Below are 24,705 nucleotides of genomic sequence, written 5' to 3' on the forward strand. Positions count from 1 at the left end.
AGTATCAGTAAATTGTCTTGAGTGTCCCCAAGCAGAATTAGGAGCACTTCTCCACTACACTCAATCCACATTAAACCCATCTGCAGAGGAAGAGTCATCTTTTTATACTGCAAGGGTTTGTCTGTCATGTTTGTCAACCCATGAGGCAGTAAGCAACTGGATGACAGCATTTAATATAAGGCCTACATCAGAAAAAAACAACAACAAATATTTCTAGGCTGAATCAATTTAAAGTGATATTTCCAAATACAGAAAGAGGTTATTTAACATGTTCATTCTTGGGGCAGGGGAGCAGGGGACGGGGAGAGAAGATACTTTAAACGGGATAAATTCCTGGCTGGTATAGCTCAGTGGATTGAGCTCGAGCTGCGAACCAAAGTGTCACAGGTTCGATTCCCAGTCAGGGTACATGTCTGGGTTGCAGGCCATGACCCCCAGCAACCATACATTGATGTTTCTCTCTCTCTTTCTCCCTCCCTTTCCTCTCTAAAAATAAATAAATAAAATCTTAAAAAAACGGGATAAATTTAGGATTTGAGAAGATAATACTCTTAAGGCAAGGGAGAATAGCAAACTTCAGGTGTAACTGTGGTAGTCACCAGAGCTATTGACAAACATGCAGTATTCTAGGCAGTGTGGCAAGATCACTTTTCTCCATCTACTTGAACACTGCTGTGGCCATGCCATTTGCTTTTAAGTGTGTCCGGCACTGACTGATCACATTGAAATAAATATTTGAAGCATTCATGGCTCAACTCAGTCATTCTCTTCCCTGTCTGGGGTATTGCTGAAGTCCATGTCAAGGTGGACAGATCAGGTGTAGGAACAACAACAATGAACAGAAGGAAGCCCATTGTTCACATGTGATGGTGGACTGCATGAGTGCTATGGACTTCCCACAAGTCCATATATTGAAACCCTACTCCTCAATGTGATAGTCTGGCCTTTAGGAGGCAATTAAGTCACAAGGTTGGAGCCTTTATGAATGGAATCAGGCCCTTTTAAGGAAAGACATAAGAGAAGTAATCTCTTTCTTCCATGTGAGGATCCAGTAAGGAGATGGCTGTTTGCAAACCAAGGGACCTCACCAGAGCCCAACCATGCTGACACCTTGATCATGGACTTCTGACCTCCAGAACTGAGAAAATTAATTCTTGTTGTTTAAGTCACACTGTCTATGTTAATTTTGTTGTACCAGCCTGAGCTAAGACAATGAGCAAGCATGAGTTAGAACTAAACTTGTGTTTATTATCTCTTTGGATTGGTTGTTTGATCAAGCTCAACATGTTTGATATAATATGCCCCATACAACTAACTTCTATTCAATTTTAACTCTGTAAGTTTCACCAAACACCATGATGATTGCCTTTTGGCTAATAGGTTGTGATCTTCCATGCCCGCAACTCATTCATATGCTTACATAAAACCCTGAAATTGCTGAAAAACAGAAAAGCTATGGCAAAGACACAAACCACTTGATATCCTTTAAGGGTGTTATGCTTTTCAAATCTTTTCAACTTTCCTCAAACATCTCTCCATGCCCATGCTCTAGAGTCACTATGAGCACAAGAATTCTGAGAAACATGTACATATCAGCTTAATTATATTTCTGTTTTTGCACTCTCTCTCTGAAAGAAAAGTTTGTTTCTCTTTCATGAATGGTGTAGGGATAGAAGATTGCCCATCAAGTCCCAATGTCACTGCCACATACACTTGGATATGACATGCTCAGTTACTTAGCATTTCCAGGTCTCCATTTCAAGTTGACCACTCTACACTAAGTGTTTGTTACACTCAAAATATTTGAAGGTTGTCAGAGTTCAACTAAATTTGGCAAGTTACTAATGTATCTACTACTCCAAAATTGACCCAGAAATCCTTTCTTCCATTAGGACCTATACCTTGCTTTTCCTATCTGGGGTTGATCTGGCCAGACCTGTAGCAAATACAAGTATATGCCTTCCCTTGGTTGTGCAGTTTTGTCTGTTCTCTTGAAAAAAAAAGACTGATGAAATATTTTTATCTAAGCATATCTTCTGTCACTTTTCAGGGATTCCAATAAAATTAGGTATATGGACAAATAGAGAAAATGGCCCCTGTTGCCACCTCAAAAAAAAATGCACGTTGCCTATTTAATTTACACCAAGTGAAAGCCAGCTACCTGAGGCTTGATTAAGGTCCACAGCTCAGACAACCCCATTGAATCCTTATGTATCTTCTGAATAGCTATGAGACATAATAAATCTGAAAGAGTTTTGCAAAGTATAAAGTGACGCTTAAAAAGTTCTTTCATTTGGGTGTCAGATATCAACAACAAGGGGTCTTTTCTAGTCTGATTGAAGGAGTAATTTCCAAATATCAAGCTGTACAGATGGAAGGCAAGAGCAACATGTGTGTTTTAGAAAGGTCCTTCAGGTCAACTTCTACTACTGGATGTGCACACGAGTGTATGTGATATATGGTATGTGTCTGTGGGTGTTAGTGTGCATTTATGTGTGTATACATGTGTGTTGTATGCTAGCAGGTCAGGAATGGATTGAAGCTCTGAAGCCAGAGGTTTAGCAAGATCAATGATTCATTGATCTGAAAGAGCAGCTCAGGTCAAAGTCCATATGGAAAATCTAAAGCTCAAATACCAAGGTTGGAAGACCAAGGAAGGATCAGGATCTCAGAAACAGGTAAGGAAGATACCAGAACAAAACCCAATTGGGAACAGACATGTATGACATTGTTACTAACAGACAATCACTGCTAATGTCAGTAGACACCTGTAGCTTCCTATGCTGAGGTGCCTGGTGTAGGGTATATTGGCTTCACTTTACAAAAGCATTAAAAAGTTAGGTTTGCATGGACAATGAATTGAAAATACACTTTGGAGTATTTTGGGTACATTTTAGGAATCTTTCAGGAGACATCAGTATTGAGATGTGGACAGGTTGGAAGGTAATCCTGTATGTCTCTACCAAAGAAATCACTATTAATGAAAAAACCAGTCTTGAATAGAATGCATATGTACAGTTGAATAGAATAAAATGTTCAAAGGCATTTTTAATGTTCATCCTTGTGAAGTTGTCTTGAGTCCATCACAATAAATTCACAGGATTAAAGCTCTCTTAACATCTCTGAGTCAAGAAAAGAAAAAAGCATGCACACAGCACTGAAATGGCCCATTAGCACCAGTGAACTTTACTACTCTCCCATAGTGAGCTAGTCTCAAGGAATCATGCTGATTGTCTTCTAATACAGTAAGTGGGTTCATGATTTTAGCCATCCCCAGCACCCTAATCCTAACTGTGGGAACTGTGGTCCAAACCAACCTCTGAGAAGACGCTCCATGCCCCAAGCACTTCTTGCTAGTCTTGCTAGCAACAATTTCTCATTCCTTCTCTTCCCCATTCCCAATTTTCATAGGCCTTTCAACCCTTCTCCATTCTCAAAGAGTTTTCTTCCCATGTTATCTGGCACAGAGCAGATACTACCTCAAATCCCATCTCGCACAAATCAGTTAGTTTGTCCAAGCAAGCATCTGAGTAGAACAGGGATTTAATTTTTGTCCCTCTACCACACATCCCAGTATGTGGCACAGAGCAAACACTCAAAATATGCTGAATGAATGAGGGAATATATAATCCTAATGCCATAATAATGCTATTGGCAGGGCTCCAAGGGTAGGAATGGAAATGGTGAGAAGGGAACCAGAAAAGAGGAGAAAATGGAGGAGGAAACAAGAGTCCACTCATGTCTTCTTTCCACTAAAAGTCACACTTCCCCAACCCCAAAAGCCCCCACCACCAACACATGAAAGAAAGGCAGAGGGGCTGCCCCTCAAATAGTCCATATATATTACTCAGCTGTAAGCCATGTGACTATTTACCTTTAAGAATGACATGGGTTTTTATTCCAACCCAATTTCACTTGGTTACACAATATATTTTCCCTGGCCTGATACCCAGGAATTGGCAGGCTTTTTTTTTTTCCAATAACAACAAAAATTTCCTGTGATGTAGAAACCTTCTAGTATCATCATCAGACAATGGAGAGTTTAATGTTCCCTGTGTTTCAGAGTGCTTGGGCTCTACAGCACATTCAAGGACAGATGCATTTGCAGTCTCAGCACCTAATAAGCCTACAGGGTGCAGAACAGTACAGCTCTCAACCATTCTGTGTAAATCCCCATATACCCTGAGCTGTACCCCATTATACAATGCACCTTGAAACTGCTTTTCATACCATAAATTGAGGTAAAACCAAGAGAACATTTTGAAAGTAGTAAACTGATATGATTTACATTCTTTCTTCCCATAAATCATGTCTCTTAGTAGCCACTTCACTCTTCTAACTCCAGGGAGTGGGGATGGGATGGGGTAAGGGAGTACCAGCTTGAGAAGGAGGAGGTTGCATGAAGGAAAATACTCCATCAAACAGGAAGAAGAAGAAGAAAGCTTATTCCTTCCACTCCAGGGGAAATGGCAGGACACCAAGTCAAGCAATATGAAAGAAGATGGGAAAAAATGCATGTACTAACTCTATTCTCTAGACTGGGGTCCTGGATAAGGGTGGGCATGTGAAATACACTTATGGGAAAAAACAAAGCAGAGAAAGAGCTTCCTTCCTGCTAGGCTCTGTATTAGAGGTTGGCTCCCCTCAACCCATACCAACCTGGGGTATCCCTAGCATAGTAAAGTTGGGGGGCGTGGCAACAGAGAAGTAAGGAAAGCTTTCCAGCATCCCCTTTATGTCACAGGGCAAGTGTCTGTAAGGGACCCAGAAGATATCTGATAGACTTATAAGGGAGGGATGCTCACAGCAGGGACTGAGTGATCCTGACAGTCATGGACTCCAGGGGAAATGTCCCAGACCAGGAATCATGGGAAAGACTCAGGTTCAGGGCTAAAGAGGGACTGAATTGGCAGGGACCAAGCTGAGATAGAAGGCACCATGATTTCAGAGCTGTAAACTTCAGCACCATTCCAGAACCTCACAACCAGATTCAGGACATGCCTATGGCCACAAGAGAGTTCAGTGGGCAGTGAGCAGTGGGCTGACTCGAGCAGGTAGACCACACATAGCCAGAAGACCTGCATAGCCAGAGACCTGCATGCATGAGCCACAGTCAACCCCTCACCATGAGATGAGATTCCTCTCCTGTCCACAACTTTTCTGGTGAACAACAACAAAACAGAAGAAGCAGAGGGAGAAATCTGAAAGATTAAATCTTTATCCAAACAGACTTTTACCTAAGAAGCTATTTAAATTATTGTATCAAATAAAATTTTATTTTTTCTTGATACTCAGCAGAGTAGAAACTACCAGGGACGAGTAATCTGTTATGAAACATTGAAAAATTACATTTTTTTTAGCACATTGGTATATAGCATGTAACTGTGTAACCTAGCTTCAAGAACTTTTATAATTTATATGATTGAAGTCATCCCCAAATGGCAATGCCTGATACCTATTGGCACCAAGGGAAAAGGTGGCTGATGAAGGGCAGGTCCTTGGAGAGCTCCCAGTGCCTACACAGGACCCTGTGGGAAGGAACCATCCTTCTAACCTTAGGCTCCAAGAGCTATTGTTGCAATGGGCTGACTCAAGCAGGTAGACCACACATAGCCAGAAGCTGGACACTTAGAGTCAGTTACTTTGCTAGGGGTGTAGTCTCTAGCCTGTGTCCCATAGCTGTGTCAACATCTGTCCCCTCCTACCTCACCATGGTTCTCCCTTTGGGAAGACGTCAGGTAATAGCTTAGTGTGTGTTAGTGTGTGTGTGTGAGCATGTAAGTGTGAGTGTATGTGTGTGTACAGAAGAGTATCAAGAATCAAAACTCCATGATACTAGTAATATGGAAGGAAAATTAAGGAAGGAAAACCCATCCTTGCCCCCACTTTTATTCTAGGGATCTAACACATATGTAGAAGTTCCAGATTAGGGGGCTACCTAACCAACAGTCATTGTCAGGGTGGATGCCTGGCTTGACTTCCTAAAATCAGCATGAGCTGCCGCTTCCCTACACACAACCACGGCTCATGCCTCAGTTCTCATGACCCAAGGAAGACAAAGTCTGCCCATATCAGAATTAGGCCTTTTGCAACTTTTTTAAAATTCTCTGCAAATGGAATTCCCACTATACAACACAGGAATCAATTGTTCAACTGTTAGACAAGTTTTCAGGAGTGCATTATGTACAAAATAAAGGCCTGCCCAATTTCTTTTCTCCTCATTTTGTTATTTAGATTTCCTTCTTTGTTTTTGCAGGTTTTTTCCAGAATAGGTGTCAATTTACATTGTAAACATTGTTCTTAATTGCTTGCAAGACTGAAGAATAACCTGCAACACTGAAGTTATTTTAGACAAGAACAAACAATTTTAAGATGGCAGTTAGTGCGGAATTGAGAACAAAGGCTGCAGTTTTATTTAAAGAACAAGTCAATCACCCCAATAGAAAGACAATGCATACACTCCTTCCGTGTGCACAGCTGAGAAGCCTGAAGTTGCACTGGTTTAAAACGTGTGAAGATATTCGGCACACAAGGCCCAGTTCTGAACATCAATAAAAGAAATTTAAGAAGAGCTATGGTAGTTCACAAAGAAACAAAGCCTTTGCCGTTTAGGGAAGGGATTGTGTCCCGTGAAATCCTGAACTCTAGGATGACAGGATCTGGTTTTACTGCCAGGCAGAGAATCGAGAAATTGACTTGACACAGAAGTTTTATGCAAACTGACTTAACACACACCCCATCAAATATACTAAATGCATCAGGTAAGGAACAGGAAGTACTGAAAATCGGAGACCGCAGTTACTCAAAGACAATTCTCCTTAAAATAACCAGCTTTCATACTTCTACTTCTTACATCAGGATACTCTTTTATTTTCATCAGTGAATTTATGTAGAACAAGACTCCAAGTCAGGAGTTAGCAAACATTTCCTGTGAAGAGCTAGACAATAAATGTGTTAGGCTTTTCAGGCCACTCTGTCTCTGTTGCAGCTATTTAACCCTGCCATTGTAGTGTGACAGCAATTCATAAACAAAAGGGTGTGGCTGTGCTCCAATAAAACTTCATGGACACTGAAATTTGAATTTGACATAATCTTCATGTGTTAGGAAATATTTTTCTTTTTATTTTTTCAACCATTTAAAAATGCATAAACCATCCTTTGCTGAAAGGCTGCTGCAGCCTGTCCAGCCTGGCTACATAGCCCACAAACCCTTGAAAAGTGCAACATTACCTGCACAATCAGAATCATACTGCTGAATACATGTTCAGGCAGAATGGACATCTATGCGAATGCAGAAACTAAATGGCAGCCACAAGAAAGGGGGAAAATGAACAAACCACAAATAGAAAGGAGAGCCATAAAACATGGTGAAACTCAGTCACATCAGTCCTGATGATGTGAGTGTGAGGAGGAGGGTTAGGCAGAATAGCAGCTTTACTATCAACACTTAGACTTGATTGAAGGTAAGTTTGGGAGCAAGTCCCAAATGAGAAAGTATGGCCCTGCTTTTGTGAATGGAACATGAGAGAAGGAAGGAGAAAAGAGGTCATAAAAATAATGAAAATGTGGAAGGCTAATATAATGGAGCCTTCGTAGGTGATGGTAACTACTCTAAATGCTATAATACACATTTTATCATTTAATCCTCATAACGGTCTATGAGGCATTATCACCCCAGTTTACAGATGAGGAAACTGAGACTAAAAACATGTCTGAGGGAGGGAGGGAGGAAAGGAGGGAGAAAGGGAGGAAGGGAGGGATGGCAGTCCAATTCTAAAAATGGAAGACTTAACTCCACACTAGGCTGCATCTGTGTGGGCAATGGGAAAATAAGTAAAAGGCTATTGGAATACGCAAGAACTGAAGAAGTGAGGGACAATAGGAACTCCTCTTTTTTAAAGTAGCCATGCACTGATAGGCTCTACTCTTCCAAGAGAATAGTTTGGGTGAAGGTTTACTGGAGGTGAGTTGAAAGTCATTTAAAAATGACTGAAGGAACTAAATATTGAAACACGCACACAACTACAGGAAGCATGCACACAGAGGACCTGGAACTGGGAAAAACAAAGATTCAGAGGAGATTTATTTGAAAGGGCGAAGATGATTTGAAGAGCTAGGCATTTTTTTCTCTCAGATCTAATGTAGGGACAGATTTTCAAAAACACAGGTTCTACAAACTGCCTCCCTTTGATATCCAGGAGGGCATGTAGGGAATGCAAAGCAGCTTGTGCAAGGAGCATCTCCTTCCATGTGGGTCCAGCCTGAAGTGGTTAGGGAGCTCGTTTTAAATACATAGAGGCCTACACCCAGCTATTCAGTTGGTCACAGGAATGATATTAACTCACATCAAACCACATCAACAGGAAACATTATCTTCATTTATAAACAAAATATATAATGCTTTAGAAAACTAGATAACTCACCCTAAATCAATTCTGAGTTGCCAGAACTGTTTACTCCCTTCTGATGTGTATCACTTTATTGAGGCATGCTGGCTTTATCGGGATTTCCCCCAAAACATCTCCAGCAACCCCTGTGTTGTCATGAATCAAAACCTTCCCCCAACAGAACTTCCTCTCTGAAAACAGTCTTTACCCGATCCATGAAGTTAAGGCATGTCTACTTTAGATCTAGTTAACTGATAAAGATAAAATGTAAAAACTCTTTATTTTTAAAACACATTGTACCTTGATTGTGGTGTTAGTTACATGGCTATATACGTGCTTTACCAACATTCATGGACCTGTACATCAAAAATTAATTTGAGTATATGCAAATTATATCTCAATTTGAATAAGAGTAACTTTTTAAAAATATTGAAATTTCTGCCTGGACGTAAAAGGCTTTTAAAAAAGGAAACTTCTATCTTCCGAGTGTCTGCTTGATTTCTGAAGGGGAAACATGAATGAGCCAATTCAATGCCTCATTTCAGGGTGATTGACAAGTCACATTTGAGTTACTAAACTAGTTCTGGTGTCAGGACTGGTGGATTCCACTAAATCCAGCTGTGACTCTGTTTAACCCGAGTGTTCCCCGGAGGCCTGCCTTGGCTGTCTCTTTTCTCCAAGCTGCAATTGAGAGGCTTTGCCAGTGGCCCTATAAACACGCTAATGAATGAATGGACAACTAATTACCTTGTAAATATGCATGAATAAGCACAGATTCCTCAGCAGTAAGCCAAATGTCTGGGCGCCCTCTTGCTACCTATTTGTGCAAGAGAAAATATGTGACATTCCTACAGTGGAAGATGGGGCTTCTTGTCCACAGAAGTGAAACTTTCAACCTGGCAAGAAAACTAACAAGTTTTCCAGAATGGGGCACTTTCAAAGATGCACTTTTAATAAAAATAAAAGACAAATTCAGCCACGAAGGATAGGCCATCACTAGTTTTTTGGACCTTAACACTTAGTTGAAACTTCCAGCCAAGTGATTTTTTAATTTTCAAATGTTTTTTAAAAGGTCTCTCCCTCCCCCTCTCTCCTTTTTTCCATTGTAGGTCACACTGTCTCTTTGGTTCTCAAAGATTCTAGGGCTTTAAAAGCCCTTACAGATGATACTGCTCCCTGACCTTGGAATGTTAGCGTCACACTTCAAAACCTGTGCCAAAGAGGGATCTGACTGGTTCCTGGAAAAAGCATTCTTGTCAGAGCCTTGGTGGAAAAGCCTCTCTTAGAAAGCATCTGTAGACTTGTCTTGGGCCAGATAGAATCATCCACTGTGGTGAGTTGAGGAGCTATCTATTCGGAGTGTGAATGGAGTCAGATAGAGTGAAATCCTGTATCTACCTTGGTAACAGAGTGACCTTCAAGCAAGTTAGTTAGCCTCCTGAGTCCTCAGTTTACTCATAAGTCGCATGGGACTAATAAAAGCCAGCTTTCAGGATTGTTGTGAATATTAAATTAGACAATGTATATGAAGTATCTAATAATGCATCTAGCATATAGTATTTGATAAATATTTTTCATTAGTAACACTAGTACAACTCAGAGGAATAGTAAACAAATTTTGTTTCTATAGCCTTTATACCAAATCTAGTCTGGACATAGGATTATTTCAGTGGGGGCAACATCTCCCTAAATACCAGTTGGAATGGGTCCTAATCTCAGAGCTGAGGGAACATGGACGATTGTGTCTAAGGCAGGACCAATGATGGCCAGGAGAAAGTAGACTCTGTCAGAGTCACTCAGCCATTCTGTACTTCCTGTCTTACTTTTTATACCATGTCTGTGCTCAAGCCTGAGCACAAGCAAAAAGCTATTATGAAACTACAATGATACTTGACACTTGATCTCTAATGGATCAATATAAGAACTGGCAAATCCTTTAGAACAGTGCTTCCTATATTATACCCCACTGAACACTGGCTCTGATAATCAATGTATTTATTAGTCCTCTCCCAGTTTATATACTGAAAAAGTACAGTTTCTTGGTTGTCATCTAAATTATTGACTTAAAATTTAAAAAAGATAACAGGGTCTCCAGTTTGGGAGTGTTATAAAATAAGGGTAATTTTCTCTGGTTAATAGAACTTGCTGAGAGTGGTTATTCAACTAATAATGTTCCACCAGTCAGTCTATATTTCTCCATTTTGTCTTCAAAGATATATGAGAAGCTTTATCAACCACTTCCTAAATTCCAGGATGTTCTCTTCATTCACCAATATAACACATTAAAAAAAAAAGAAATACAATTAATTTGGCAAGACTTCTTTCAAGTAAACCATGCTGACTCTTGAAAATCATGGCTCCCTTTCCTGAGAGCTCACCATTTCAGTGATTAATAACTAGGAAGGCAGAATAACATGGCTCAGTTTTTGAAGCCAAATCCCATCACCTTCAATTACTAACCTGCACACTGCTGGACAAGTTAGACAACACTTCTAAGTCCAGTTTCCTCAACTATAAAATATTTTTAGAGTGAGTTAAAGAGAGTATATATAAAGTGCTTTGTACAGTGCTATAGACAGAGAAAATATTCAATAAAAATGGTCATTATTTTTTAAAACAACCCTTGCTGGAATCTGGTTAGCAATCAACATGATTTACTCCTGAAAACTGGGTCTGTCTCAGGTCTGGTCCACAGAAACAGTCTTGAGATGAACACATGGGTTACCATGTGCACAAACTCTTCAGTGAGGGCTCTCAAGAGAAGGGGAGTGATGGTAGTAGGATGGGACAGGGAAGGAGGGAGCAAGAACGTAGTTTCAGGTAGAGTCTAGCTTCATTCCAATTCCATGGGGAGCTGTGGGGCATAGATTGCCTGGCAGAATCCATCCTGCCCTGGAGAAAGGGAACAAGGCTTTTATCACCCTTAACCAAAGGCAGTTATTGACTTTAGGACACCAAGGGCTGTAGGTTCAAAGGTAAAGTTCTCAGAACTTCCTGGCAAAGCAATTCTGCTTGGCCAAGGCCAGTCTTCTGAAGAAGGTCACTGAACTGTTAAAGGGGACCAGAAAATTTCGGTGGCTCATCACAACCTGCATCTACCCTAAAGACATGCCAAGCACTCCATCAAAACTTGGGACCCACCAACCAAATGACCTCTGGGGCAAAACACACATAGCTCTATGACGCCTCCATTATCTTACTCTTTCCTCATTTTTTCCTCCTTCTAAACTCTCCTTTTGTTGAAATATATTGTGATTAAGCACAATTACAAAAGACCATAATATCTCCACTTCCAAGTTACAGTCTGTCTTACTGCTGTCAAAACATGGTTACAAACTATTTTTTTCTACAAAGAGCTTGAACATAGATTAAAATATAGAATTCAATTCAGAGAGGGGGAAATTAACAAGTAGTACATGGTGCATGATAAAGCTTTTAACAGGCAAAGCATGTAAGAGAATCAAGAGCCCAAATGTTCTACAAGAGCACATTTTAGACATTCCTGAAGCCTACTTTAGGGCAGTTTATAGGAGGAGGGAAAAACCCCTTATTAGCAGTTTCAATTTCTACAGTTTCAGTTACCCGTGGTCAACCACGGTCTGAAAATATTTAATGGAATATTCTAGAAATAACTTGTAAGTTTTATACTGTGAGCTGTTTTGAGTAGCATGATGCAGCCTCACACTGTCCCAATCTGTCCAGCCCAGGACAAGAATTGCCCGTCCCTTTGTCCAGCATCTCCATGCTGTATACTCTCCTGTCCTATTAGTCCTTAGTAGCCATCTGGGTTATCAGATGAGTTATCAGAAAGGGAGAGAATGAGACCACATTCACATAACTTTTACTAAAGTATCTTGTTATAATTGTTCTATTTCATTATTAGTTACCATTATTGATCTCTTCCTGTGTCTAATTTATAAATTAAACTTTATTGTAGGAATGTATGTATAGAAAAAAATCATATACATAGGTACTATCCATGGTTTCAGGCATGCACTGGGGGTCTTGGAACATCTTCCCTCAGAATAAGGGGAGACTACTGTGTTCTTTAAATTCCTTCACAAAGTTCCTTCTGAGAGGACTAGAAAGTTAAAATTTAAGAACTCCTACTGAAATCTTATGATGATGAACTTTCACCATTGTATGTAAAAACATATCAAGGTACAGCCTACAATGGTATAGTTTATGCTTGAATTTAATATCACAGAGACTTCATTTTTTAATATTGAGGCATTAGCATCTATAGACTTGTGTCCCCTAAGAGTCCACCATCTTCCATAGTGGTTCTCTAATTTGTAACTTCATGGGGGAAGTTTTGATTGTCACAGTAGTGTTGGGGACACTACTGATATTTAGTGGACATCCAGGAATGTTTAACACACAGCATGACCCAAAACAATCTCTCACAATGAAGAATTGTCCCACTCACCTCCTGCATGACTTCCCAACATCCTACAGGATATTTTCAAAGGTAAAAGCTTCTTAATCGTTATCTGAGCCTAAACAGAAAATAGAATGATAGCTGTAAGAGGGAAGGGGAGAGGGTGGGACTGGCTGAAAAAGGTGAAGGGATTAGACAAAGAACATATTTGCATAATACATGGATGTGAACAAAGGTGGGATTGATTGTGGGAAGGGAAGGCTGGGGGGAGGGGGACAAAGAGGGAAAAATTGGGACAACTGTAATAGTATAAACAATAAAAATTTTTAAGTCATTATCTGAGCCTAGAATATAAATATTGTCACATATTTAAAGAAAAAAAACTATCTACCATTCAATGTTAATATAAGTGAATTTTTCAGAAATGAAAAACTGCTAGGTATGTCAAGGGATAATGAAACGCTATTTTTGCAACTCGATCAACAGTTGCTCCCCATGCAAGAATGTCATGACGGCCCTGGCCAGTGTGGCTCAGTTGGCTGGAGCATTGTCCTGTAACTGAAGGGTTGTGGGTTTGATACCCGGTCAGGACATATACGTAGTTTGCAGATTCAAGCCCCAGTCCAAGCACATGTGGAAGGCAACCAATTGGTGCTTCTTTCTCACATGGATGTTTTTCTCTCTCCCTTCCTTTCTTGCTAAAAGCTAAAAGCAACGAAAAGGTGTTCTTGGGTGAGAATTTAAAAAAAAAGAAAAGAAAGTCATGACTAAGCCACTTAATGAAACCAAGTCATCAATATAACACATTTCTATCAATCTGCATTTGTTGCTGACCCATGGTGAACCTACACAAAGATGTGTTGATTTGACTCCCTCGTTATGTTTTCTAGTGTGGTTGCCCCAATTATTTTCATATTCAATATTCAAAGTATATTTTATTATAAATTATTTTCCTTTCAAATTTGTTTTACATTACTGTTGGGATATTTTATTGATTTTTTTATTTTAATCATTGTTCAAGCACAGTTTTCTCCCTTTTACTCCCAGTACAGCCCACCCACCCAACCCTCCCCACTTCCCTCCCATTACTACCCTCCCCCTAGTTTTTGTCCATGTGTCCTTTAAATTTGTTCCTGTAAACCCTTCCTATTCTCCCCTGAAATTCCCTCTTCTCTCCCCTCTGGTCACTGTCAGCCTGTCCTGTATTTCAGTGTCTTTGGTTATATTTTGCTTGTTTCTTTGTTTTGTTGATTAGGTTCCTGTTAAAGATGAGATCATATGGTATTTGTCTTTCACTGCCTGGCTTATTTTGCTTAGCATAATGCTTTCCAGCTCCATCGAAGCTGTTGCAAAGGGTAGGAGCTCCTTCTTTCTTTCTGCTGCATAGAATTCCACTGTGTAAATGTACTATAGTTTTTTGATCTTTTTAAAGTCAGGAGATTAAAGAGAGCATTATAAGATATTTGTTATTGAAAGAGGAACACTGGGACCAATAGGACTGTGGACTGACGTTATGCTCGTGTTGCTCCAGGTGGTGAAACTGGTCCTCATCACCACTCTAATACAATTGCAGGCTTTTCTGCCCTGACTCCTCCATCAAGACTTTTCTCCTAGAAAGGCCAGGCTTTCTCACACAGGCCTGCAAGCTTTGCAGGATGCTCAAAAATCAAAGGTCAAAGTCTCACCTCCACGTGACCATGTAGCTGGGACTAGGTCTCTGCATATTATGAAGTTTGCCGATAACACTAAAGATGTTTTACAAAGTCTCTGAGAATCCCCTATTGTCACATGTGTTAGACTTGGTCATTTGTCTCCATTCTACACTTCAGTCAACACCAAAATAAAAGAGCCCATCTTTGATTCTGAAGATCATACTCCTACAGGACCTTTCAGAGGAATACAAAGAAAGCACATACAACTACACACATAAAACACCATTTCACTTGCCTGTGTACATGTTCTGTGTTAATGTTTTTTAGTGGTGGCAAAGTAGACATTTGAAAAGATAAAAACAGATGTTTTCTTGTATCCCACTGACAAACCTCAAAACCAAGGTGGTGTCAGGTCAAACTTACCCATAAACTCGCTAGAATTTTTAGTGTCTCAGATTCTCTCTGGTATGAGATGCTAAAGAACATTATTTAAAAAGTACCCATTTGCCCCTATTTGGGATAGATAATAAGGATATACAAAATTGAACTAGGAGTTCTTTTGCACCTATGAAATTGACTATTTTCTCTGATCCAATAAAAAAAATAAAGGCCAAGTACCAAATTTGCTAGAATTGATGACAAAAAGAAATGCATCCCACCTTCAAAAAAACAACAACAACGAGAGGACCAATTTTTATAGTTCCTAAAGGCAACCTAAGACCTCTAGTTGTTCTTCCAGGACATAAATTACCCACCATGCCTGCTCTTGTATACCTGGGTTTTTCAATGAGAGATTCCACACAGAAGAAACCACAGGATCTACAGTTAAATGGGGGACCACCAAGATGCAGACTCAAGAAGCCTTGCCTGTTGTAAACCAGAACACAGGGGGTGAACTGGGTGGAGGGGGATAAAGGGGGGAAACTGAGACAACTACAATAGCATAAACAATAAAATATTTTCAAAAACATGTGGGCCCTCTAGTCTAAATGAGGACCCCAAATCTCCTGGTTTCTACAAGCTTCCACAAGCCAGTATTTTTCCAAAGAGGGCTGGTGTTTTCAATCCAGTATAGAGCAAAATGGAAAACAAAAGATATCCTAAATTTTTCTGAGAAATTAATATGAACAAAAGGAAAATCTGAGCAATTGTCCCCATTGAAACAGCCACAACTCCTTGCCTGCAGCCATTTGAATCAGAAACTGTTTGCATTAATAAGGCATTAGCCTTTTTAAAAAATTTTATTGTCAAATGCCAGTCGCTCAATGTCCCACATTTGCGCGTGAAATTCAGGGCAATGAAGCTGACAAAATGTAATTTACTGGCATTGAAATGTGCCAGATACACGATTTACCTTCCCAGCCTTTCAGGCTGGATTTCCCATTCAGTGGCTTTTCTGAACTAGCAGAGAGCTAACCAACTTCCATGGGCCACAAAAACAGCCAGGGCATAGCAGGTGGGCAGCCACGGAAGCAGCTGGCAGGGTCACTGATAACACAGGGACTTTTCCAGAGGAGGAAAAAGAACACTGTCATAAACTTCAAATAAAGGCCAAAGCTCTCCTGAGTTCAGAATTACTTCATCTTTCCTGCACATACCTTAAAATGTATGCAAATTTATAATGGGAATAAAATACAAACATTTAGTCACTCTGGAAAACATAGCAAACTCAAAGTATTTACTAGAGCATAGAACTTAAAGAGGTAAATTAAACTTCACAAATAACTTAAATGTATAAAACATTTCATCATCATGATGGAGTATTTTTGAAATAAAAAAGAGAGGAAAAAATAAGACAGAACACAGCAAAAACATGCAAAGTGTAGATATTTGGGGCAATATTTTCCATACATATAAAGTGGTATAGTGTTAAACACTATTTTATGAAATTTATATTCAAGAATATCTATCATGACATTATTTATAATACTATGAAATATGGAAGAAAATAAATGCCCGATAACTGAAAATCAGTTAAACAGATTATGATGCATTCATACTGTGGAACCATTAAAAAATCAGTTTGTGAAAATGTATTTAATAACATGGATAAATGTCCCAAATATAACTCTAAATTTAAAAAGCAGTTTTAAAGAAGCACATATACTGATTTCATAAACTGTGTATATGTATGTGGGGAGAGAAGGACATATACTCCCTAACATTGGCAACGACTACATGTAGGTTGTAGGATTATTTTATTTTGTGTGCTAGTCCATGGTTTTTTTAATGTTTAAAAAACAATAAAAATTTAAATTGTCTTATTAAGAAAAATATGGTTGGATGCAGTAGCAATTCTATAGCATTCATATTAAATTCCTTTAAATAAAATCCCCTCCAGATTGGTAAGGACCAAAAAAAGTTCTTTCTTAGAGAATTTGGATCAAGGCTGAGATGAATAGGTGGGTGCTTTCTGCTCCAAAAGAAAAATACACATTTGCCTGTGTTTTAAATTCACATTTAGAATATATTTTCCTAAACCAAAATAACTCAGCATCTGATTTTTAAGGGATTTGGAGATATCCATTTTCAAGTGCCTATAGCTTCTGTGAATAGTCCATTTAACAATTAGCAGGATTTTTATTTTCGGAAGGTATTAGAACTGATTTATGAAGTGTCATACCCTAATCAGAAGTGTCCCTACCCTCTGGAAAGCTCCTGATCTGATCTTGACCAGCCTGCCTTCTACCCCCACGGAAGGAAAACAATGCTGTCTGCTATAAAGACTAGATTTACAGCCTAAAAGGAAAACTAAAATGCACCCAGAAACTCTATAAGGCACAAAGAAAAAGGGTTTTCACAGCCCATTCTTGTTTGAACTGAGCTGAATGTGGCTGTGGTCAACTGGTCAGAAACAAATACCAACTTCAAATGAACTCAAACTCAGGGCTCTTCAGTTGTATCCAGAGTGACATAGACAACCAATGTCCAGAGGCAATTCCTTTAGCAGAAGATAGAAAACTCAGCAAGAGCCTTTCCTACCAATTAAAGGTAGTCAATATTGATTATCTGAGGGATTTCCATGGTCAGGAAGCAAATTAGAAACTCAATACCTGAACTATTGCTAAATGCAGTTATCAACTTCAGAGTTTTATCTCATAAAACCAATTCATCTTAGAGTTTAATTCTATTAAATTAGGGCTTAGAAATAAGATTTGCTCTAGAATGAATGCATCATTAGTTTTAAAATGCAATATTCTAAAACCCAAAATGTGCTATATTACAGTTTGAAGAATAAATGAGTAAAAATGGCATCTAAATGCACTTCTCCCTAAATATATTTACCAGTTGAAAAAGTGATTATGAAGATGCTGAGCCCTCTGGTACAAGGGACATGCCCCTCTCTTTAGTATAAAATAACCTCAGTGGTTCCACTTCTTTACTAATGTTTTCCCTTTGTTCTGAGACTTCCTTATTCCAACCATTGACATTTTTTTTAAGGGAAAAAGAGAGTATCTTCCCTGGTATGTTCTACAATAAAGCCCCATGAAACTTGTGCCACACATTTCAAAGTTTTGAGAACACAGGAACTCTAAACAGAACTGCATGATGCTACATAAGTTTTAATATGCTGCACCACTGGTTTTGTTGTGCAGTTTTTAAATAAGACAGAGTCCATGAAGATTCTCCTTCCACGCATTGTCAAGAACAGGGTCTCGGTTCCTATAGAAGAGGCTTGATACTTAATTGTGACATCTCGCAGAAATGGAAAATATGCCCCTGATTAAACCTAACAAAGGAGTTTGTCCTGCAATGCCTGCCTCCCCCATGCACAAGAGGGTTTGAGCATCCTATGCGAGAAAAGCTCAGTGGGTACAAATCCAGTAAACAGTAATGTTACAAGATGGAGAATGATAAATAAAATAGAAAGAGGCTCAGACCATGTCAAAGAACCCCTGGGAAGGCTGAATATTGAAAGACACACCATTCTGGGGAGAAATGGCTGCTGATCTTGATGGAGTCTCAGATGCTCTGATGACAACAGGCGATTTCCATCAGTAACAATGGCCAGAGGTGGGTTCTTTAGCACTGAAACCACATTTGCCATTTTGAAAGGAAATGATTATGTTTACATGAATTGCACTGTATTATACTGCATTTTAGGACCCTGCATAATGCGTTATTATACCCTCATGAAATACTGTATACATTGTCTCATTTACTGTGATAGAAAGCCAGTATCACAGTGTCTTGTAAATAGATGACATATAGGTTAATCTAGCGTTTGGATTTGGGGGGGGATAATTCTATCTTAAACTTTTTGATATACAAAAACACAAAGCTATCACAAAAGATGTCCAGGGAGCTTCAGCAAGTGGGAGGTGATCACATCTTGGTCTGGTTTTAATACAGGGTTTTCAGGTGGGCTGCATCATAATGATGGGATTCTTAGCTCCATAATAATCTACAACTTTCAGTAAATTATAGGGCATGTAAGATGAGAAGGAAAGGAGGATGAGACCTGATTCTGACCCAGCTTTTCCCCAAATGAACTAACCATTCACAACCATCTATTCCTCCCTTTCAGCTCTTCTATCTGTCCTTGCTTTATATGTGTAAACTCTACTTATCTACTGGAAAAAAAAATACCTAAAGGAAGACAAAGAGTGCAATTCCCTGTCTTTTACCCAGAGAAAAACAGTTATATAGATAAATATGGGGAAAATATTTCCAAATTTCATCCCAAGATGAGAAATTATATTGAAAGCTTCCCCAAGGACCATTTGCAAGGTCCCAGATGAGGTCTGAAGTCCCCTGTTGTCCAAAATAAGTTTCTGGAATGTCCCATAGCTCCTACTTCATAAAGTGATAAATATTGCCAGTCAAAATGGTAAAAGAACATCTCCAAATATAAATCTTATTACTGTTGCATTGCCATAGATGGGGAGTCAAAATTAATTTAATTTTGTAAATTAAAGCCTGCATGACAATTTCAAACCTCTGATGTGCTCAGGCAGGGAAAGCAGCAGCCCTCTCCTACCCCATCATTTCTCTCTGCATATCAGCCATCTGGCACTGGGGAAGGAAATTCACATAGAGTCTTGTACACCAACAACCAGATGTGTGACCTTGAGCAAGTCAGTTCACTTCTCTAGCATTCGGTTTCCTTCACTTCTAGAAGGATAGGGTAGCACATCTCTAGGTCCAGCCTTGCTCTTGAACTTGAACATTACAATTCCAGTGGCTATTAACAAAATGATAGCTAAGAATTCAAGAGAAAGGCAACAAAAACAATAACAACAAAAAGCCACAAAAGAGAAATGTTCTCTCTTCTGATAAGGAGAGAGGAAAAAGTGGAGAGCAGTTAACCACAATCACTAAGACTCAGAGACAAAACTGCTTCACATATTAATAAAGCTTAATAGAAAACTTGCACAATGTCATCAAGTTGTACTTCGGTTCAGAGCATTTTTAAAAGGGAATGTGAGGAAAAGTAAAAGCATCCCACTGCATGTCTTTCTCACACCGCAGGAACGGCCTGTAGACAAACATCAAGAGACAGGAATGGCTAATTTAAAAAATAAAATGCAAAGTCTTATGGCCCAGTTCAGATTGAATCTGACAGTGAAGGTCACAACAACTTTCCACTCTTATTTAAAGACACTGCCAGACAAAACACAAGAGCAAACAGGGACCTGGTATCAGTCCGTCCTAAGAAAGATCACCCGCAGGTAGTTTGTTTTTTGTTTGCTTTTCTTGCTTGTTTTTCTAAAAACTTTCTTTCTTTTCTAGTAAAATTAATAAATTATAAATTATTCACATTTCAAAAAATGATGAATACATTTTTCCCTAAAATACATTGTGAAAGACTGTAACCAAAAATTTCCCAAGCAATAGACTCACTGCCTTTTGAAGGTTCTCTGTATGCCTTAATTTCTTATAACTTGCAGCTTTTCAAACAGTTCCAATCTGTTCTTGCTTTTCTTGTCTTCTTTCTCTCCCTCACATTTTTTCCTAGTCCTACCAATCACAAGGAGTGGTAAAACATTTGAGTTTTAAAAAATTGTTCAAACCAGTTGTAAGATTCATTGTCTGTAAAGAAAATTGCTCTGGCCTACAACATGTGTTTTCAATACAAATGCATTGCATACAAAGTAAAAAGACCTCTTGTCTAATATGGCAATTCTCGTGGAGCCATTTTGGTCTTTAGAGAAAGATCTCACTTATATCTTAGTGGGAAAAAAATGTGAAACAAAGCAGGCTCTGCACCTTCCTCAGGCCTGTTTTATATTTCTCCCATGCTGTCTCCTAAAGACACTAGCACTTGATAAAAGTTCAGGCTTTTTTGGTGCAGAACTCTGCTTGTCATTTCTTTGGAAGTGATTAAAGACATTAGCACAGATTCACCATAAAAGCCTGAACAGCAAGTGTCAGGGACCACCTCCCCACCCCTGGCCCCATGTTTTCTCCACTTTTCACATTCCCAAAGGTTCTTTATGGAGGAAGGGAGATAGTATTTTCTTAGTTTCCCTTTTCTAGACTCTCCCATGAAAATAATGCTGATAAAATTTTGAAAATATTTCCAAAGTGCTTCTACTCTTAGCATCAAATTCATCTGCTTTACAACCGAGTTTCTATGTGACCCTTGCTTGTTGACACAATTCCAGGGGCCATGGAAGAAACATGCTCTTCAATGCAACCAAAAATGATGCCAAGAAAATCAGAGGGTTTTGGAGTCAGACTACTCTAGGTTTTAATCCTAATTCTATTCCTGTGTACACATTATTTGGTTCTCTGTGCCTTCTTCCCAAATCTTAAAAGAGGAGTTAGTAACAGAATTTAGATGGAAATCGTTCATATGGATGTGAACTATTCAAAATGTGTGATTCATACTTGTGGAGAGAACATTTTTAGTTATCACTTCCCAAGATCTTTGGGAGCTTCTTTCCACATTTTGATAGTTCCCTATAGTGTACTATCTCACCTTCCCAAAGAAGAATCTAAAAGGTATATTTCCTGCCTCCCTTTTATTATTTAGATCCTTTAAATGGGAAGCACCCCCATTAGTTATGCAGAGAAAGAGGCCAAGTCCTGGCCTTACAATCTCTGGGCACAGATTGATAGACACCATGTGGTTCTGAACCTGTTGCTTTGGTCCCACCTTCCCAATCACAGTAAAGGTTGTTCAGTTTCATGGTGTGTTTTTCAGAGTCATTCCTGGAAGCTCAGAGTTGGGTCTACATCTCAGGTCTTCAAACTGAGTCAAGAGCTATCTATTATTACTTAAAATCTCCTGTGATTTTAACTACCTAGAGTGGATTCTGTTGTTTGCAGCTGAGAACTTCATCAAAGAGATATGTAAAACTTCTTGTTTTTGTACTTGATATATAGTGAAAACCTGTACATATTAATTGCCACTCTATTATCCTCTAAGGTTTTGGAATCCCATCTTCAGTAGCAAGATGAGAGAGAAATAGAAAGATGGAGGGAAAAAAAACTATCTACACCAAAACCTCTACCCATCAGCCTGATACAATTCTTGAAAGTCACACAATTTTCAACTAAGTTCTAACTTGGAACAGATTAATAATTAAGAGAAGCAATCCCTACAGGAATGGTATGTTGAAAGTTAAGTTTTAGTATTAAGCACTAGGCAGAAAGTGGAGAATTATGAACAATGACCCCAGAGGGTACACCCAGGTGAAGGGTGACCCAAAAGGGATTGGGCTGAAGCATGTGGCATAGGATACCCCCAAAACACACCTTCTTTGCCCAAGATTGCAAAATGGCTTACATGAAACAAGGCATCCTGGGTGAACCCAGCTAAAACGGCTGACCCACACACTGTGAGCAACTATACAACTGTTGTTTTGGAGTGGTTTGTTATACAGTAAATGCTGCCTCATACAATCAGGATCTGAAAATGAGCTAAAAAATGAAAGGACTAGAGTGTGGAAGAACAGTCCAGACTGAGGAAATCTCATAAGGAAGGCTCCTGAGGCAGTAAAACCTAAGAAACTGAAAGACAGGTAAAGCTAGAGCTCAGTGAGGGGGAACAAGGCACCTCTGGGAAGCCTGCATGCCCTGTCTTCATTTAAGAAGCTCTTCATATCCTGTTTCCTGGGACTGAGACCCCACCCCAATCCAAATGCCTAACCATATAATGTTCTAGATGCTTGGTTCACACTGCTAATTTCCTGCCTACCATTCACCCAAGCTCCGTTGGCACCTTCCAGTTCCATTGGCACAGTGTCCTGAGTCCTAATTTGTGGGACATCTAAACTGCTGTGACTCAGAAAAGCATACAGTTTTGTCAAGAACATGCTACTAACCTAGGAATGACTTTGAGCATTCTCTTCTTACTTTCAGACCTCAGTTTTCTTCAAGTGATAGAAAGCACTCATCATTCCCTCTTTTCCTCAAAACCTACAAAAGTTTAACACTTTTCAAAGAGTTCTGGCCTCAAATAAGTTTTGTCATTCTTTATTCTCTCCTTATTTATTCCAGGCACCAAAAAATCCACATTAATAATAAGGCAAAAACCTATTTATTTGTCCAAAATGGGGCCAATCCTTCCTTTAATAATTTTGCAGTTGACTCTGATAGCTGTTTGAGTTTGGTTTCCCTCAAAATCATTCCAACGACTTGGGTGCAGGGAGTTCATTAAGGGAGCAAATCCAGAAAGGACAAGTGAAGGAGCAGGGAAATGAGAAAAGACAGTGATGGTGTGTTAGTGAGCTGATGGCTGCTATGGGCACCAAGTGATCAATCCTCCTGGGGTATCACTGATGAAACCAGGTGGAAAAGCCCTGAAAATGTCCCACCAAGGACTAGAGATGCACAATGCTTGTCCACTAACTCCCTTCATGCCCCTTCTTGGTTTGGGGTTGCCCAGGTGCACTAAATTCCTGGCACTTCATCTCATAGACTAAGAGACAGAGACCTTGGAGAAGGGGAGCTATCAGCAGCCTGGAACTGTCCACCTCCACTACAGGTGAAAACAGAGGTGGGCCAAGAGGATATGAAGTGAGACACTGACAGCACCCACTATACTAACACTTACTGAGATTGCTCCATGAGCCAACCCTGGCATCAAACGTTTCCACAAGAGTCATCTCATGCAATACTCAAAGCAATGCTGTGAGGTTACTGTGAGCTCCATTTTACAGATGGGGGGACTGTGGCCTCTGGCCTCAGTATGTGGGGACAGGGCCAGACCCCAAGCTTGAACACCAGGCAACTTAGTAAGACAGATTGCAAGCCACAGGCAAAGCAAACACTCCCTGGCATTATGAAAATCATGAGAACAGTAGACATTACCTTCACCTTAGAGTCATTAACAACCTCATCCAAGGCCAAGGTAGAGTTTCTCCCCATAGTTTTACATTTCTTGGTAGTCTGGCCATTAAAAACTTAATGTGCCTGAAAACCAGTGTCTTTTCTTTTTAACCTATCTTGCCTGGTACTTAACATCTTGCAATTGTGCTATTTAATAAGTACTACTTAATTCAAAGGTATAGTGGACAACTATCACTTTCTGGGCACCCAGTACCCATTCCCCTTCCCAAGTGCACCCTGATTTCCATAGACAAATTGCCTCTCCTCCAGTAGTGCAGGCTTGTTAAGAAGGTAAAGTCCAGAGGCTTTCCAGAGATGAACCTGTGCACTAAGCTTGACCAAGCAGATACCCTTTCATAGTACTTCGCATCTTGAGCAAGTGATACGAGAACAGAGAAGATCCTGAGTCCTTCATGGAAGAAGTGACAGTAGCCCTCCAGCCAGACCATTCTCACTAGAGTGAGATGCCATGCTCCCTTTTGCATATTTCCAGCCCTCAGAGGTCCCTTGTTTCCACCCTTCCCTGAACTTGGTCCCCTGGTCTCTGGCAGGTACTCATTACTGCCCTTCTTCTTTTCCTCCTAATAAATCACCTTAATTTTGCTTAATTGCCCAGAATAAGTTTCAGTGTTTGTAACCAAGAATTATAACTGATACAGACAGTAGACAATCTGCCAGTGGAAGCTGTAATGTCCATGTCACCCACTGAAGGTGGAATTTATACATATGTAACACTTGTTCAGTTGCATCTGTAGAAGCTTTCCTCTCCCCCTCTGAAAGCACATGCAGTTCTTCATTCCATTATGTAAATGCAAATTTTACCTGGCAGTACAGGGAACTCCTTGGATACTCTAACAAACCTAAGCACATTAACTAAAGCCTTTTTTTCTTCATTTGAATGCAGAGGATAGCCCAGTGCAAACGATACTTAGTGCCCTCTGAAGGATCTCTTTATATGTTTTTTTTAATGAGTTGGATTTTTCCTCTTGTTCCATCATATGCCCTG

At 39.6% G+C, this 24,705-nt stretch overlaps 1 pseudogene; it reads left to right on the forward strand.

Moving 5' to 3' along the window:
* The first annotated feature begins 2,612 nt into the window (after positions 1-2,612).
* Positions 2,613-24,705, forward strand: part of LOC123806124 — a 133,080-nt pseudogene continuing 110,987 nt past the window's right edge.

This window comes from Phyllostomus hastatus, unplaced genomic scaffold (assembly GCF_019186645.2).
Source record: "Phyllostomus hastatus isolate PE091 unplaced genomic scaffold, TTU_PhHast_1.1 phas_scaffold_345, whole genome shotgun sequence".
NCBI classification, from domain to species: Eukaryota; Metazoa; Chordata; class Mammalia; order Chiroptera; family Phyllostomidae; genus Phyllostomus; species Phyllostomus hastatus.